The 17,563-nt window shown below is 39.3% G+C and overlaps 1 protein-coding gene across 1 annotated transcript in view; it reads left to right on the top strand.

Annotated features, from left to right (window-relative positions):
- Window positions 1-17,563, top strand: part of STK3 (serine/threonine kinase 3) — a 374,136-nt gene that overhangs the window by 89,635 nt on the left and 266,938 nt on the right. The gene's annotated exons all lie outside the window — the stretch shown is intronic.

Below are 17,563 nucleotides of genomic sequence, written 5' to 3'. Positions count from 1 at the left end.
GGAAAGTAATTCTTGCTCCTTATTTGGTGTCTCACATAGAGTGAGATTGAATTCTGAGTAAATTTCACACATGCCTCTTAAAGTTCCAGGCCACAGCATTAACATGACCATGCACCATAGGATTAGACCCTTAGAATTTTTCGTAGCAATCATGTGCCAGGTCTTAATCTCTGATTAAATACATCACACACATCACGCGCCATCACATCTTCTCTAAATCTTTTGATTGGATTATAAACACTTTTATGATTTTTTTTTTATGTTACAACACAGTCCTCCAATAGCCTTTCTCTTCTTCTACCTTAACTAAGTAAATTAAGCTTATAAAGGTATTTTTTTTTTTTTTGCTTCTGTTATTGGTAAACTGCCCAGTCTTCACCTTAGTTTTTCTTCTTGGCATTTCTCCCAGTTCTATTTCTCTTTCGTCAGTCAGGCCCACCTTTATGTATTTTATTTTTGTATTGTACATTCTTCTTTTGGAAGACTGCCTGTCATTGCAAGATTTTTGGTGAGCCCTGCCTCGCTGTTGTAAACCTAGCCCTTAATACACCATGACAGTGCTTATTTGGAGTGATGTAGAACTGGAAGACCAAGCATCATTTCTTGGGTTTTTCTTTATTGGCTCTTTAACCCTAGGTACATTGTGTAACTTCTCTAAATTTCAGATACCTAATCTAAAATGGAGCTAGTATTATATTACTTGCCTTATCTACCTCAGTGTTGTGAGGAACAAAGATGATGAGTGTCAGAGCTTTTTGTAACCTGTAAAGTTCTGTACAGATATAAACTGCTATTTTATTACTATTTTATTTCTATTATAGCAAAAACTTTAAAAAAATACTCAGTTTTTAGTTATTAGTAATCTAAGAATTTTATGATATTTGTTATCTAGTATTAGAAAAGCATATTAAATCATTGGGTCCTATTCAGTAAGTCCTGTTTAATCTTAGGAAATTAAGAAATGTGTGTTCTAGAAAATAGAAATTTATCTCCTTAAGTGTGGCAAATCTCTAATTTTAAACAATTTTAGATGGAGGTCTTTGAAAATTGTTTCACACAATTTTCTGTACACTTAAGCAGAATCTATAAACTCCTTCCTCTTCTAAATATATCAATTAAGGAAAGATAAAAGTAATAAGAGCACATTGTAGAAATTCCAGTTGGTACAGAAAAGGAACATAGTTTTTCCTCACTTATTCCTAAATTTTATTTCCATAGGGTAATGTCAATTAGCAGTTTCTTGTGGGTTCTTTCAGCACATATGTATGCATATCTTGTTTTACACAAGAGATTCATACTGTAGGTGGTGGTTTGTGTCTTGCCTTTTTTTCTTAAACTTCTGATATATTTTAGCTATCTTCTTATACCACCAGTACATAGGTCTATTTGTGTAACAGAGTGTATTTTATTCAGTACTTTGGGTAAAATGAATTCCAGTTTTTCAGTTTTTATGATCAATACAGAAAATCTTTGTACATCTGTATTGGCATACTTGCGCTTTTATGGCCATTGGATACATTATGAGAAATGGAATTACTGAGTTAGAGGGCATGTTCATTTTTTTTCCCTTAAGTGAGAAGTGGGGAGGCAGAGAGACAGACTCCCATGTACCCTGACCAGGATCCACCCTGCAAGCCCCCTACTGGGTGATGCTCTGCTTATCTGGGACCATTGCTGTGTTGCTCAGCAACTGAGCTATTTTAGCACCTGAGGGGAGGCCATGGAGCCATCCTCAGTGCCTGGGACTAACTTGCTCCAACTGAGCCATGGCTTTGGGAGGAGAAGAGAGAGGTAGAGAGAAGGGAGAGGGGAGGGGTGGAGAAGCAGATAGTTGCTTCTCCTATATGCCCTGACTGGGAGTTGAACCTGGGACATTCACATACTGAGTCGACACTCTACCACTAAGCGAACTGACGAGGGCCCATCTTCATTTTTAATAACAACTTAATTTTTGTTTGACAGGGAACTGCCTAAGCAATATGTGTGTTTTTTTTAGTGCTGGAGAAATTTCAGTTTGAATTAAGAAAGAAGTGTGGACTTGGACTTCGGTGTCTTTCTGCTTTACTACATGCTCTGACTCCTTCATCTTCCCTAATTTTTGTCTCATTTTATTTAAGATGTTTCTTATTAATTCTACCACAGAACTGTTCATTGGGATCTTGGATGATGTAATTAACATACCTATTAGCTGCTACTACTGTAAATTATTTCATTATTATAGCCTCCATACTGACCTTCCTAATTCTAATCTCTGGCTGAGAGTCTACTGTCAGAGTTTATCCTCTGAAAGTTCAGATGTGATCATATTTTTCTACTTAAGAATTTGTAGGTATGAAAAGCAGAGTTTGGCTCTAATCTACCTTCACATTTTGCACTATTTTCCCATACACGTTACATTCAAATATAAGGACCCATTCACTAGTACTGGACTTCATACATTTTTATGCCCATTGCCTTTACACAGTCTTACTATTTTCTCTCCTCTGTTCATTCTTCAAAAGTCAGCTCAAATGTCGCCTCTTCTGTGAAGGCTTACTAGAGCAGGGAGAATTGTGTGGTAAGATCTTCAGAGCTGGCAGGATCTGTATCATTCGAGGCCTTGATGGTTCAATTAGATGGTTTGAATTTTAATTTAAGAATATTGATTTTAGTGCATGGTCAACTTTAGGAATTGTTGTCCTGGAGTGCTAATCCTGTTGTTGCAGATATCACTTGTAATTTTTTGTTCCTGTGCTTTCCCCTTCCTACAAAATTCTTCTCACTGTGAAGGCAAGGGCAGTGTAACAGGCTCTCAGTAAATTCTTGCTAATGCCTACCTTCTGTGAGTGTGTTTGGGTATTAAATGAAATGATACCTATAATGTGGCTGGTATAGTAAAAACTCAATAAATGTAAGCTGTTGTTGATGTTATCATTATCATCGATTGGTAAGTCCTGACTTGGGGAATATACAGGGTGAATTTTTTGTGTATGACAGAGATACAGAGAGACAGAAAGAGGGACAGACAGACAGGAAGGGAGAAAGATGAGAAGCATCAGTTCTTTGTTGCAGCACTTTAGTTGTTCATTGATTGCATTCTCATAAGTGCCTTGACAGGGGGCTGCAGCAGAGCAAGTTACCCCTTGCTCAAGCCAGCAATCTTGGACGTCAAGCCAGCGACCATGGGGTCATGTCTATGATCCCACACTCAAGCCAGCAACCCTGTGCTCAAGCTGGTGAGCCCGTGCTCAAGCCAGATGAGCCTGCGCTCAAGCTGGTGACTGGGTTTTGAATCTGGGTCCTCTGTGTCACAGTCCGATGCTCTATCCACTGTGCCACTGCTTGGTTAGGCTATAGGGTGATTTCTTAAAAGAAGCAAGATCTAATCCAGGCCTTAAAAGACTGTGTAAGGATTACACCACTTAATTTTGATCAAATGGTTTTCGAGACTTTATGAAAAGTCACCGTGAAAGTTGAAAGTTAAAATTTTATAATGAAATATCTATCTTTCTATGGCACTTGAAAGGGTAACTATGTTTCACAATTTTTTGTTTCCTTGATACATATATAATTGTTACTAAGTATAGAATTAATGTATTACTTTATATGCAAAAATAACTGTCAAAAGCTAAGTTTAGCTAAGATTGTCAAAGATTCATTTTTAGAAAGAAAAAAATTTTAATTTTGTATGAACTTAAAAGACCTCACTTAATTTGCTTTTACTGACATAAAAACATTAGGACAGTGTATGTATTTTAAAACAGCTTGTGCATGTGCCCTTGAGACAAGTTGGTGGGTGCATTTTTATCAAAACCATATACACAGTGACATTTTAAATGTATCATGTTATTATAGTAATCATATGACTCTAGAAACAAAAGTAACCAGAGTACTAAAGCCTATCAAAACCATCTTTTTGTTTTTGTATGAGATTCTTTTTAAATTTGCCAGTGAATTCATACTCGTATTGAAACCAGATGTAGACTTCCGTCTTTTAATGTATTAGCTCAGCTATGAAAGTTTCATTTTCACCCCTGATTACTGAGTGTTTCATTCATGGTTTATTATCTCTCCCACCCTCATTTTTTTTAAAGACTATAACATGTGATTCAAATGATTTTTAAAATGGCATTACCCTATTTGTATAGTGACGGAAATAAAATGAAACCTGTAATGTATCAAAGATAACCTAATTAAACCCACAAACGAAGTACTTTGTTGGTAAAATTTTTCATTGGAAAGGATTCTTGACAGTTATCATTAAAAGAAGTGTTAGCTGTGGTTTGAGAATGGATCTAGGATTTTTTCATCTTAGAAAGGAAATGTTATGTCACCTCCTTCCGTATAAAGCAGACCCTCTCTCCTGTTATTTTTTTTTCTAAATATTTTCAGTATAAACTTGACCATTTTGGAATGGTTAAATATGGGTCTGTGTGAAGTGATGAAAAATCTTGCTTATAGAAATGATAAGATAATACTTTAAGTAGTTCTCTCTGTTGCCAAATAGAAATCAAGCCACTTTTAGTGACTAGCTGTGTTTATATGTAAGTGAATTTTAAACATTTAGCCTGACAGGTGGTGGCACAGTGGATTGAGTGTCAGCCTGGGACCCTGAGGGCCCTGGTGTGAAACCCTGAGGTTGCCAGTTAGAATGTGGGCTTACCAACTTGAGCACGGGATTGCATCTTGAGCATAGGGTTACCGGCTTGAGTAGGAGGTCGCCAGCTGGAGTGCAGGCTTGTCCACTTGAGCATGGAATCATCAACACAATCCCAAGGTTGCTTGTTTGAGCCCAAAGAAAGCTGGCTTGAAGCCCAGAGGTCTCTGGCTTGAAGGTCAAAGGTTGCTGGCTTGAGCCCAAAGTTGTTGACTTGAAGCCAAGTGCTGGCTTGAGCCCAAGGTCACTGGCCTGAGCAAGGGATCACTGGCTCAGCTTGAGCCCCCCAGTCAAGACACATATGAGAAGCAATCAATAAACAACTAAAATGAAGCAACTGAGTTGGTGCTTCTTATCTCTCTCCTTCCCCTCTCTCTTCCTCCCTTCCTGTCTCTTTCTTAAAAAAGAAAAGGTACACACACACACACACACACACACACACACACACACACACACAGAAATAAGAAATTAAAAATAAAAACAGTCAAAGGGTGTTTGAAAACAAAAGTCTATTTAGAAAAATGACTGCTAACTAAAACAAACTTTCTTCCCTCTCTTCTTCTCTTCTTTCCTTTCTTTAAAACACAAAAAGTGAATGTGTCTAAAAGATGTGAAATACACATCTAGATCAAGGCCCATTGCATTGTGTCTAGTACAAGTTCCTATCTTCTTTCTCATTCTTCTCCATTAGCGACACAAAATACTTGTAGGTGGCATAAATGTTGATCCAAAGTTCATTTAAAGCCATTGATATTTAAAGAGATGGTAAATATTTATTTCTCCAAATTTGATAAGATTTATCTGCCTTTTGGCACTTATAAGGCTGAGATTTGGCCCATCACTATTTATTATTTTTCTTTTTATTTACTTTTTGCTTCTTTCCCAAGTGAGAAGTGGGGAGGCAGAGAGATAGACTCCCACATGCACCCTGACCAGTATCCACCCAGCAACCCCTGTCTGGGGCTGATACTCTGCCCATCTGGGGCCACACTCACCACTGAGCTAATTTTAGCTCCTGAGGCAGATGCTCCACCAGAGCCACCCTCAGCTCCTGGGGCGATGGGCCCGAACCAACGAGCCTGGCTGCTGGTGAGGGAGAGAGAGAGAGAGAAACAGAGAGAGAGAGAGAGAGAGAGAGAGAGAGAGAGAGAGAGAGAGAGAGAGAGAGAGAGAAGTGGGATTGGGAGTGGTGGAGAAGCAGATGGGCACTTCTCCTGTGTGCCCTGACTGGGAATTGAACCTGGGACATCCACATGCTGGGCCAACGCTCTACCACTGAACCAACCGGCTAGGGCCTTATTTTTCTTAATATAAGGAAAATGGGCCTTCATTTCTGAGTACCATTTCATAACAATTATATTTATATTCTTTAGTTAATTATTTGAATTACTCTATTGATAGTTTTTTCTTTTTTTGGAGAGTGAACTAATTTTCTTATTCAAAGCTGCTTCCTCTTTCCTTCCCATGTGAATTGCTTTTAGATGTGGTTCCATTTCACTTTGAGAGTGTGTTTCATAATAGTTGACTAAAGATTTTTAAAAAATTCGTTGAGGAATAAGTGCTCAATAAATGTTTTTTGTCTGTGAATGAATGTTACCTAGAGCTTTATGGGAAATAATTTTCTTAGATTATTTTTACACGTTTTGTACTCTTTCTGTTGCCACACGTGCTGTTAATACTCAGCAACATTGTGACACATATGGGATAATTTCATAATTGATACCTCATTGTTTTAATTTGCTTTTCTTTGATAATTAGTGCCGTTTAATATTTTCCATGTATGTTTCCCAGCTCTATTTTCAGTTTTGTGAATGTGTACTCATTTTTTGCATATTTATATACGGGGTTTTATTGCTCTGAGGATTTATGTGCATGCTCTATATTCTAAATAATTCTGTACACTAAATCTTACTATATTTGCTTTGAATATTTTTCTAAGCATATAGTTTTTGTGTGTATAAAGCTGATTAATCCTCTTAATTCCTTGTTTGCTTTTGATTAAAAGTATTCTTCCCTCCTACTGATTTGATAGTTTCATATTCTATTTTTATTTTAAAAATGTTTATATCATTCATTTCTATATATGTGTTTTTAGTGGAATTAAATATCTGTGTTCAAACAAATACTCAGAAAGCTACCTGTAATGTCCTCAGTTCAGGTTCCTTTTGGGCCAGGTGAGTCTGCCTACTTGCAGAGTTCATTAATGGGTATACTTGTTTCGTTTAAATGGTTTTATTGAGGGGTTAGAAATCTTTCATAAAAAAGTTTTATAATTGAAGTTAAAAGGCTTAAAGTGAAAAGTCCACATTTGAGCCTTAATATTTAAATAGATTGTTAAAATAATACTAAAGCACAAAGAATTTTATATTAAGATACACTCATGTATTAGTATGAATGACTGGATATTGTACTATTTTCTTATTAGAGCAGGATATGAAGCCACCCCCTGAAATAAGGGGAGGAGTTTATTATAAAGAGAGAAAAATGTGAAGAAAGAGGGACTTGATTAACTTTACATATTTGATTCAGATATGCCCTTTCCAACTTGAATAATTCAAGGCCAGATACAGGCTCTGCCCTGGGGTATTCTTGTAAGTTTTGTAAGAACTGGACTGACAGTTTCCTCACTACTGTATATTCAGTGCCTTCAGCAGAATCTGTATTTGAGAACAAATGAGGTGTAGATATTTGTTGAAAGAATAAAAAAATGGATGTCCTCTTTAATGTCAATTTTTTTTTTTTGTATTTTTATATTTTTCCGAAGTTGGAAACGGGGAGGCAGTCAGACAGACTCCCGCATGCGCCCGACCAGGATCCACCCGGCACGCCCACCAGGGGGCGATGCTCTGCCCATCGGGGGTGTCGCTCTGTCGCAACCAGAGCCACTCCAGCACCCAGGGCTGAGGCCAAGAAGCCATCCCCAGCACCCGGGCCATCTTTTGCTCCAATGGAGCCTCGGCTGCGGAAGGGGAAGAGAGAGACAGAGAGGAAGGAGAGGGGGAGGGATGGAGAAGCAGATGGGCGCCTCTCCTGTGTGCCCTGGCCGGAAATCGAACCCGGGACTTCCGAACGCCAGACTGACGCTCTACCACTGAGCCAACCAGCCAGGGCCTAATGTCAATTTTTATTTAGTTGTTAAGTAAAGACTATGAGGCTCTTTTGTTAATGTATTATGGAACATGGAGTTGGATTGAATCTTTGAAATTGTCTAGAAAATTCAGAGAGTACGTGAATAAGTAGTATATCTCTGGCAAATCTTCCTCTGATCTTGCTGTGGATTTCTACAATGGCATATCCTGTATAGCATTGAAATCAGGTAGATCCTTAGACCCCTAAATATAGTGGGTGTGCTTAATTGTGAAGTTTCTCTAGTGTAGAGGGCTCTGAAATATAGGGAGCGGAGATAACAAATCAGAGTTAAGAAGGCTTAGTGACTTATTGGTTGGAAATAGTGGAATGTTAAGAGGATAAAATTTGAAGTTTAGTTAACTGTAAAGGTCAGCATTGAAGTAATTAAGCATGACACAGTTTTATGGATTGGTGCTGTTGTTGTAATGCCCCCAAGCTCTTTAATCTTTACACCACTAGTGAGGAATGGGGAGAGGAGAGACAACCAAGGCATGTATGACAGTATCACCACTTTGCACACCCCCTAGTGTTGTAGTGTGGTTGTCCTAAACAGTACTCCTCCCTCCCTCTTTCCCTCCTTGGTTGCAATCCATTAATTTAGAAAGAGTGGAAATATCAGATGTGGTATCTTCTTTTAATAACTACAAGTCTCCATCATTCATTCATAATTTATTGAGTGCTAACTGCCAGGCACGGTCCCAAGCATTGCGGATATATCAGTGAACAAACAAAAATCCCTGCTCTGGGGACCTTTTCCTTAGTGCAGTGCTGTCCAATAGAAACATAAAATGAGCACAAACATTAATATATAATTATATATTATAAACAATATATAATTTTGTTTCCTAATAACTACATTTAAAAACAAATTCTTTTAAATATTAATATACAGTGTGTCCGTAAAGTCATGGTGCACTTTTGACCGGTCACAGGAAAGCAACAAAGGACGATAGAAATGTGAAATCTGCACCAAATAAAAGGAAAACTCTCCCAGTTTCATACCTATTCAGTGTAGTTCGATGTGGGTTCACGCACAGATTTTTTAGGGCTCCTTAGGGAGCTATCCCGTAGCCTCTACAGACTCATCACTGACTGATGGCCTACCAGAACGGGGTTTCTCCACCAAACTGCCGGTTTCCTTCAACTGCTTATCCCACCGAGTACTATTATTCCTATGTGGTGGCGCTTCGTTATAAACGCGCCGATATTCACATTGCTCTTTGGTTACGGATTCGAATTTAGGGAGCCACAGAACACACTGAACTTTCCTCTGTACCATCCACATCTCGACTGGCCGTGGGCTGCTCCGCTGTATACACGGTGTTATGTCATCATCTGCGCATGCGCACATGCTGCCACATCATCCTACAGAAACTGGGAAGGTTTTCTTTTTATTTGGTGCAGATTTCACATTTCTGTCATCTTTTGTTGCTTTCCTGTGACCGGTCAAAAGTGCACCATGACTTTATGGACACACTGTATACTTAATAACAATATTTTATTAATATTAATTACTTATGTTAAACATTTACAAATTTTAAGAAATATATAAAATTTTTGAAAAGTTTAATAAGTGGAAAATTATTAGTGAGATATTTTACATTCTGTTTTTAGTTCTAAGCCTTGAAATTTGGTGTCTGTTTTACATTTATAGAATATCTCAACTTGGCTAGTTGTGTTTCATATGTTTGGGAGTACAGCTTTAGAGCACAGTGCTTGTTTCTATGTGCCATCAAGTCAGACCATCTGGTACAAGGTAGAAAATAAAATCCTGAAAGCACTAGAATTTTTGGATAATCTAAACTCTTTTACCACGGCTTTTTGTACAGCCTTATATGACCTGGCCCTTGCCTGTCAGATCGCATCTAGAGCTAGAGTCCTCCTGACTCACTCAACTTCAGCTTTCTTTCTTGAATGCAAATGTGGCAGGCTTTTTCTTGAATCATGTTTCTATTTTTTGTTTTATTCGCATGGTATGTCATGTTTCCAGATAGCTAGTCACATGCTTGGCTATGTGTGTCATGTCATTTAGACCTCAGCAAAAATGTCTCTTGGGCTTTTTTTGATTCTACTGTAAAGAGTCTTTCTCATTCATTCTCAATCAGTAGTTCTTTATTTAATTGTACACATAGCAGTTGTCACTGACATTGAAAAAAATTAAAAATTTTTATTATTTTCCCATTACAGTTGACATATAATATTAGTTTCAGGTGTACAACCCAGTAATTAGAAATTTATATACCTTACTAAATGACCACGTCGATAAATCTAGTACCCCTCTAACACCATACATTGTTATTATAATACTATTGACTTTATACTCTATGCTATACTTTACATCCCATGACTATTTTGTAACTACCAAGATGTGTTTCTTAATCCCTCCACCTTTTCACCCAGTCCCTCAACCCCTCTCCTCTCTGGAACCCTTCAAAATATTCTCTGTATCTCTGAGTCTGTTTCTATTTTGTTTGTTTTGTCCTTTAGATTCTGCATAAAAGTGAAATCATATGGCATTTGTCTTTTTCTGTCTGACTTATTTTACTTAGCATAATACACTATATGCCCCTCCATGCTGTTGCAGATGATTTTTTTATGGCCAAGTAATATTTCATTGTATAGATCTACCACATCTTCTTTAAATATTTGTCTGCTTATGGGCACTTAAGTTACTTCCATATCTTGGCTATTGTAAATCTGCCACGATAAGTATATGGATGCATGTCTTTTTGAATTAGTGCTTTGGGTTTCTTTGGATCAGTACCCAGAAGTAGAATTGCGGGGTCCTTTGTCTGATGATATAACCTTCGTTTTAAAGTCTATTTTGTATGGTGTAAGTATTGCTGCCCCAGCTTTTTTTTGTAAATTTCCATTTTCATGAGATATCTTTTCCATCCCTTTACTTCCACTCTGTGTGTCTTTTCATCTGAAGTAAGTCTCTTGTAGACAGCATATGTATGTGTCTTGTTTTCTTATCCATTCAGATACCTGTGTCTTTTGATTGGAGTGTTTAAAGTAATTGTTAATAGATATGTATTTATTGCCCTTTTTTTCCCTCATATTTTTTATCTTTTTTTTTTTTTTCTTAAAGAAGGTTCTTTATTGGTTTGGTGGTGATGAATTCCTTTAGGTTTTTCTTGTCTGGAAAGCTTTTTATCTGTCTTTTAATTCCAAATGATATATTTTGCTGTGTAATCTTGGTTGTAGGTCCTTGATTTTCATGACTTATAATATTTCTTGCTAATCCCTTCTGGCCTGCAAAGTTTCTGTTGAGAAATCAGGCGAAAGTCTTATGGGAGCACTTTTCTTTTCTGGTTAACTTTCTGCTTTTCTCTTGCTGCTTTTAAGATTTTTTTTTGTCTTTAACTTTTGTCATTTTAATTTTGATGTGTCTTGGTGTGGGCCTCTGCGGGTCCATCTTGTTTGGGACTCTGCATTTCCAGGGTTTGTGTGTCTATTTTCTTTGCCAAGTTAGGAAAGTTGTCAGTCCTTATTTTTTCAAATAGATTTTCAGTTTTTACTCTCTTATTCTTTCAGCACTCCCATGACGCGGAGGTTGGTACTCTTGAAGTTGTCCTAGAGGTCCCTTAATCTGTGCGCATTTATTTGATTTTTTTTTCTCTTTTTGTTGTTCTGATTGGATGGTTGCTGCTACCTTATCTTCCAAATTGCTGATTTGGTTTTCTTATGTGTCTAATCTATTGATTCCTTCTAGTGCAGTGATCGGCAAACTCATTAGTCAACAGAGCCAAATACGAACAGTACAATGATTGAAATTTCTATTGAGAGCCAGATTTTTTAAACTTAAACTATATAGGTAGGTACATTCCTTATCGAGGTAGCACCCGCATGTGGTATTTTGTGGAAGAGCCACACTCAAGGGGCCAAAGAGCCCATGTGGCTTGCGAGTGCAGTTTGCTGACCAGGGTTCTAATATATTCTTCATTTCAGTTATTGTATTCTTAATTTCTGACTGGTCTTTTTTAATGTTTTCTCTCTCTCCATTTCTATGTTTCCTATCTATTTGTTGAACTTCTCACTGAGTTGATCTCTTCTTCCACAAACTCCGTTCAGCATCCTTATAACCAGTGTTTTGAGCTCTGCACCTGGTACATTGCTTGTCTCCATTTTCTTTAGTACTTTTTCTGGAGTTTTGTCCTAGTCTTTCCTTTGGGACATGTTTTTTTTTTTTTTTTTTGTCTCTTCATTTTGGCTGCCTCCCTGTGTTTGTTTCTATGTGTCAGGTAGAGCTGCAGCGTCTCCTGGCCTTGGTAGAGTGGACTTATGTAGTAGGTATCCTCTGGGGCCCACTGTGCACTCTCCCTAGTCATTCAAGTGCAGCACTCCAGATGTGCGCCCCTATGTGAGCTGTGTGAACTCTCCTGATGTAGTTGAGCCTTGAGTGTCATTGGCATGTCAGAGGGAGGGATTGATCCCAAAGTTGATTGGCTACAAGGACTGGCCACGACTATAGCAGAGGATCTGCTGTACAGGGCTCAACCCCATGGAACAGAATTCACTTCAGCAGGGCTTTGGTGCCCACTAAGTTTACCCTTTGAGTGCACTGCCCATGGAGGTGGTTGGCTGGTGCTCTGGCATAATCTGAAGCTGTCCCCAGGGTCTGCTGACTGTGGGGCTTCATGGGAGGTGCTGGCCAAGGTCAGCAGCTGCCAGTGCCCTGTCCAGGGCCACCCAGCATCAATTGCAAAGCAATTTACAAATGGTTTCCACTTGTGCTGGGCTTGGATGTGACTGGGAGAGGCCATGCTTTGAATTGAGGCCACCTGTCACTAGTGCCAGGCTTGGGGCTGTTTAGCAAGAGGTACATAGCATTCTGAGGTCAGATGCTGCTTGTTTGGGGTTTGTGAACCTTTGACAGATTATTTTTTAAGAGAGAGGAGAGGAGATATAGAGACAGACTCCTGCATCCACCCCGACTGGGATCCACCCAGCAAGCCTGGTCTGGGGCCAATGCTCAAATCAGCTGAGCTATCCTCAGTGCCTGAGGCTGACACTTAGACCAACCCAGCTATCTGGCTGTGAGAGGAAAAGAGAGGGAGAAGGGGGAGAGGAGGGAAAGAGAAGCAGATGGTCACTTCTCATGTTTGCCATGACCAGAGATTGAACCTGGGACATTCGCATGCCTGGCCAACGCTTTATTCACTGAGCCAAATGACCAGGGCTGAGAGATTTTTTAGGGAAGTTGGCAGCATAGCCATTTGTATGCAAATGAAGCTGGAAATGGCTTGGATGGTCCAGCAAGTTGGGTGGGGTGGGGTCTCTGGGAATCACCAGGGCAGGACTAACAGTGTTAACCAGGTTGATGGAAGCTCAGATATGGTGCCAGCTTCCTGATTCTGTATGGGGAGGGTTCAGCAAAGGAACTATGGCCTCTGCCAGCACTTCTGTCTGGGATAAAGCTTCCTCTCCAGCCCTTGTCTTCAAGCCAGACAACTCTGTCCCTTCCATATGCCTTTCTAGCTGCTGCCCCAGCCCTGGAGCTCAGAGCAGGTGAGTCTGAAAAATCTATGGGTGGACCCTTTAAGAGGCACCTGTGATTCTAGCAATACTCTCTTTCACTTGAAGTCTCTGCTGTTATTTATAGACAAAAGTTATGGGGATTTTTCTTCCTTGCACTGGAACCCTGGGCTAGGGGACCTGGTATGGGGCTGGAACTCCTCGTTACTCATGGGGGACCTCTGCAGTTTAGACACTCCTCCTGATTTTTAGCCACTCTACATGTGATTGTGGGAACAGCCCATTCTCTGCCCCTCCTACCAGTCTCCAGGGGTTTTTTCTTTATATCCTTAGTTGTAGGACTTTTGTTTAGTTAGACTTCAGGTGGTTTTCAGTTCAGTTGTAATTTTGATGGGGTTGTAGGAGGATGTGAGTACTGTGTTAACCTAATCTGCCATCTTGACCAAAAGCTGACATTTGCTTGTATTACACTCTTTTCTATCAAGTTATTAAATTATTCCTTCCTGTATAAAATATAATCTCCATGAGAGCAAGAATACTTCTTGTTTTATTCACTACTATATCCCCAGTACTGTTGTAATTCCTGGCATGTAAATAGTGCTTGATAAATGTTTATTGAATGGGCAAATGGTATTCTGGTACATTTTGGTTCATTTATCTTGCAGTTAATTGGATTTATCAAGAAAAATTCTTTGATTACTACCGAGGAGTATATAATTGAGAGGTGGCTTAGGATGTTTTAATTTGGAAAGGGTTAGGGAAAGTCAGCACTTCAGAGGTCAACAGAAGGAGATCCAGGTGGTTTGTTTGTTTCTTTACTTTTTTTGATGAAGAAAGCAAATTTATTCAAAGTTTACTCATTATTCAAGATTACTGTGTACAAATAAACAAGTATAGTACATTTATGACATTCTATATTGATGGCATTTGCAAATATAAGCCATCTTCCAATTTGCTTAGGAATTTTAACATGGTTCAGGCTTTTAAAAAATTGAGGTGAAGTTCATATAACATAAAACCATTTAAAAGTGAACAATTCAGTGGTATTAGTATATTCACAATGTGTAATCACCACCTCTATCCAGTTACTAAATATTTTCATCACCCTGTTCCCCATTCCACAACCTTGGCAACAACCACTCTGCTTTCTTTTCTATGGACTTAACCTATTCTGTATATTTTATATAAATGGAATCATACAATACCAGCCCTTTTGTATTTGGCTTCTTTTACTTAGCTTACTGTTTTTGAGGTCTATCCACAGTTTAGCACACGTCAGTACTTTAGTCCTTTTTATGGTTGAATAGTATTCCACTGCATGTATATATTATAATTTGTTTACCCTTTTATCTGTTGATGGACATTTTCATGCACATAGATTAGTTTAAATACCAGTTTTCAGTTTTTCTTTTAGTGAGAGAGAGGGAGGGACAGACAGACAGGCAAGCAGGGAGAGATAAGAGAAGCATTAACTCATTGTTGTGGCACCTTAGGTTCATTGATTGCTTTCTCATATGTGCCTTGACTGGAGGGCTCCAGTCAAGCCAGTGACCCCTTGTTCAAGCCAACTACCTTTGGGCTCAAGCCAGCGACCATGGGGTCATGTCTATGATCCCATGGTCAAATCGGTGACCCCACACTCAAGTTGATGAGCCCTTGCTCAAGCTAGCGACCTTGGGGTTTCAAACCTGGGTTCTCAGCACCCCAGGTGGACACTATCCTCTGTGCCACTGCCTGGTGAGCTGGTTTTCAGTTCTTTTGAATATATACCTACGAATAGAATTGCTAGCTCATATGGTAATTCTATGTTTTCTTTTTTTTTTATTTATTAACTTTTGTGGAACTAAATATTGTTTTCCACAGCACTGCACCATTTTGCATTTTCCAACAGCAGTGTATCAGAGTTCCAATTTCTTCACATCCTTCCTATTTTTTTTATTATGGCCCTCCTAGTGGGTGTGAAGTGGTACCTTGTAGTTTTGATTTGCATTTCTTAATGGCAAATGATGATGGTATTTGACATCTGTCTTTCATATAAATATTCTTTGGAGAAATATCTGTTCAGGTGCTTTGCTATGTTTAAACTGGATTTTTGTTGTTGTTGTTGAGTTAGAAGAGCTCTTTATATATTCCAGATTCTGTATAGATGCTTATCAGATACAAGATTTTTAGATACTTCTATTCTGTAGATTGTCATTTCACTTTTTTTTTTAACTTTTAAAAATTGATTTTGGGGGTGGGGGAGAGGGAGAGAGAGAAAAAGAGAGAAACATAAATATGTTCTTGTATGTGCCCTCACCAGGGATTGAACTGATAACCTCTGCGCTTCGGGATAGTGCTCTAACGAAGCTATCTGGCCAGGGCCATTTTATTTTCCTTAATCATGATTTATAATGCCAAAATAAATAAAAAATTTTATGAAATTTATTTTATCAGTTTTCATACTTGTTTCTTTTACTTTTGATGTCATAGCTAATGATCTGTTGCCAAACCCAAGGTCATGCATATTTGCCCTTGTATTTTATTCTAAGAATTTTATGGTTTTAACTCATATTTAAGTTGTTGATTCATTTTGAGTAAATTTCTATATGTAGTGTGAGACAGGAGTCCAACTTAAATTTTTTACATGCCAAATTCCATTTGCCCCCCCAAGTGGTCTCATTAAGATATGAATAATTTGGCCTGACCAGGCGGTGGCGCAGTGGATAGAGCATTGGACTGGGATGCAGAGGACCCAGGTTCGAGACCCTGAGGTCGCCAGCTTGAGTGCGGGCTCATCTGGTTTGAGCAAGAGCCCACCAGCTTGAACCCAAGGTCGCTGGCTCCAGCAAGGGGTTACTCAGTCTGCTGAAGGCCCACAGTCAAGGCATGTATGAGAAAGCAATCAATGAACAGCTAAGGTGTTGTAAGGCGCAATGAAAAACTAATGATTGATGCTTCTCATCTCTCTCAGTTCCTGTCTGTCCCTGTCTATCCCTCTCTCTGACTTACTCTCTGTCTCTGTAAAAAATAAAAAAAATAAAAAATAAATACCCTGGCCGGTTGGCTCAGCTGTAGAGCATCGGCCTAGCGCGCCGAGGACCCGGGTTCGATTCCCGGCCAGGGCACACAGGAGAAGCGCCCATTTGCTTCTCCACCCCTCCGCCGCGCCTTCCTCTCTCTCTGTCTCTCTCTTCCCCTCCCGCAGCCAAGGCTTCATTGGAGCAAAGATGTCCCGGGCACTGGGGATGGCTCTGTGGCCTCTGCCTCAGGCGCTAGAGTGGCTCTGGTCGCAACATGGCGACGCCCAGGATGGGCAGAGCATCGCCCCCTGGTGGGCAGAGCGTCCCCCCATGGTGGGCGTGCCGGGTGGATCCCGGTCGGGCGCATGCGGGAGTCTGTCTGTCTCTCCCTGTTTCCAGCTTCAGAAAAATGCAAAAAAAAAATAAAAATAAATAAAAAATAAATAAATAAAAAGGAATAATTTGGAGGTGGTGGCAGTGAAAGTTGTTGTCAGTAGTTATTTTCACAGTATAGTCTTTATATTTTCATCTTTTAATTTCCACATTTTCTATCCCATTGTTGAGTATTTGAATTTTTTTTCTTATATAGAGCTGTGTCCTCTATCTTTGTATAAACAGATTTTTCCTCTTTACTCAGTTTATTTTGGGGGGTTATATTTGGTGGTTGTGTTATAGTGAGAAGTAGGTTTTAATATCTGAGATTTTGATATCACTTGGGTATATTTAAAAACAAAGAGGATGTTTTCAATAGTAATAGCTTTAATAGGTTGCACTTGAATAAGGTTTGTCAAGAAAGGTAGTATAGCCTAGAGCAGGGGTCCCCAAACTATGGCCCGCGGGCCGCATGCGGCCCCCTGAGGCCATTTATCCACCCCCGCCGCACTTCCAGTGGGGACCGGTCAAAGTGCAGCGTCACTCACATACAGTACTACTTCCGGCGAACGTGGGATGCACGCGTCACAGCTCTGGAAGTGCGTCATATCACTTGTTACGGCTAGCAGTGACAAATATGGAACCGGACATTGACCATCTCATTAGCCAAAAGCAGGCCCATAGTTCCCATTGAAATAGTGGTCAGTTTGTTGATTTAAATTTACTTGTTCTTTATTTTAAATATTATATTTGTTCCCGTTTTGTTTTTTGACTTTAAAATAGATATGTGCAGTGTGCGTCTGAATTTATTCATAGTTTTTATAGTCTGGCCCTTCAATGGTCTGAGGGACAGTGAACTGGCCTCCTGTGTAAAAAGTTTGGGGATCCCTGACCTAGAGGTTAAAAGCATAGATTATGATCATATAGGAGTCACATTGTGTCTCAC

This window comes from Saccopteryx leptura, chromosome 3 (assembly GCF_036850995.1).
Source record: "Saccopteryx leptura isolate mSacLep1 chromosome 3, mSacLep1_pri_phased_curated, whole genome shotgun sequence".
NCBI classification, from domain to species: Eukaryota; Metazoa; Chordata; class Mammalia; order Chiroptera; family Emballonuridae; genus Saccopteryx; species Saccopteryx leptura.
The sequence above is the reverse complement of the archived record's forward strand: the minus strand, read 5'-3'. Positions and strand labels throughout refer to the sequence as shown.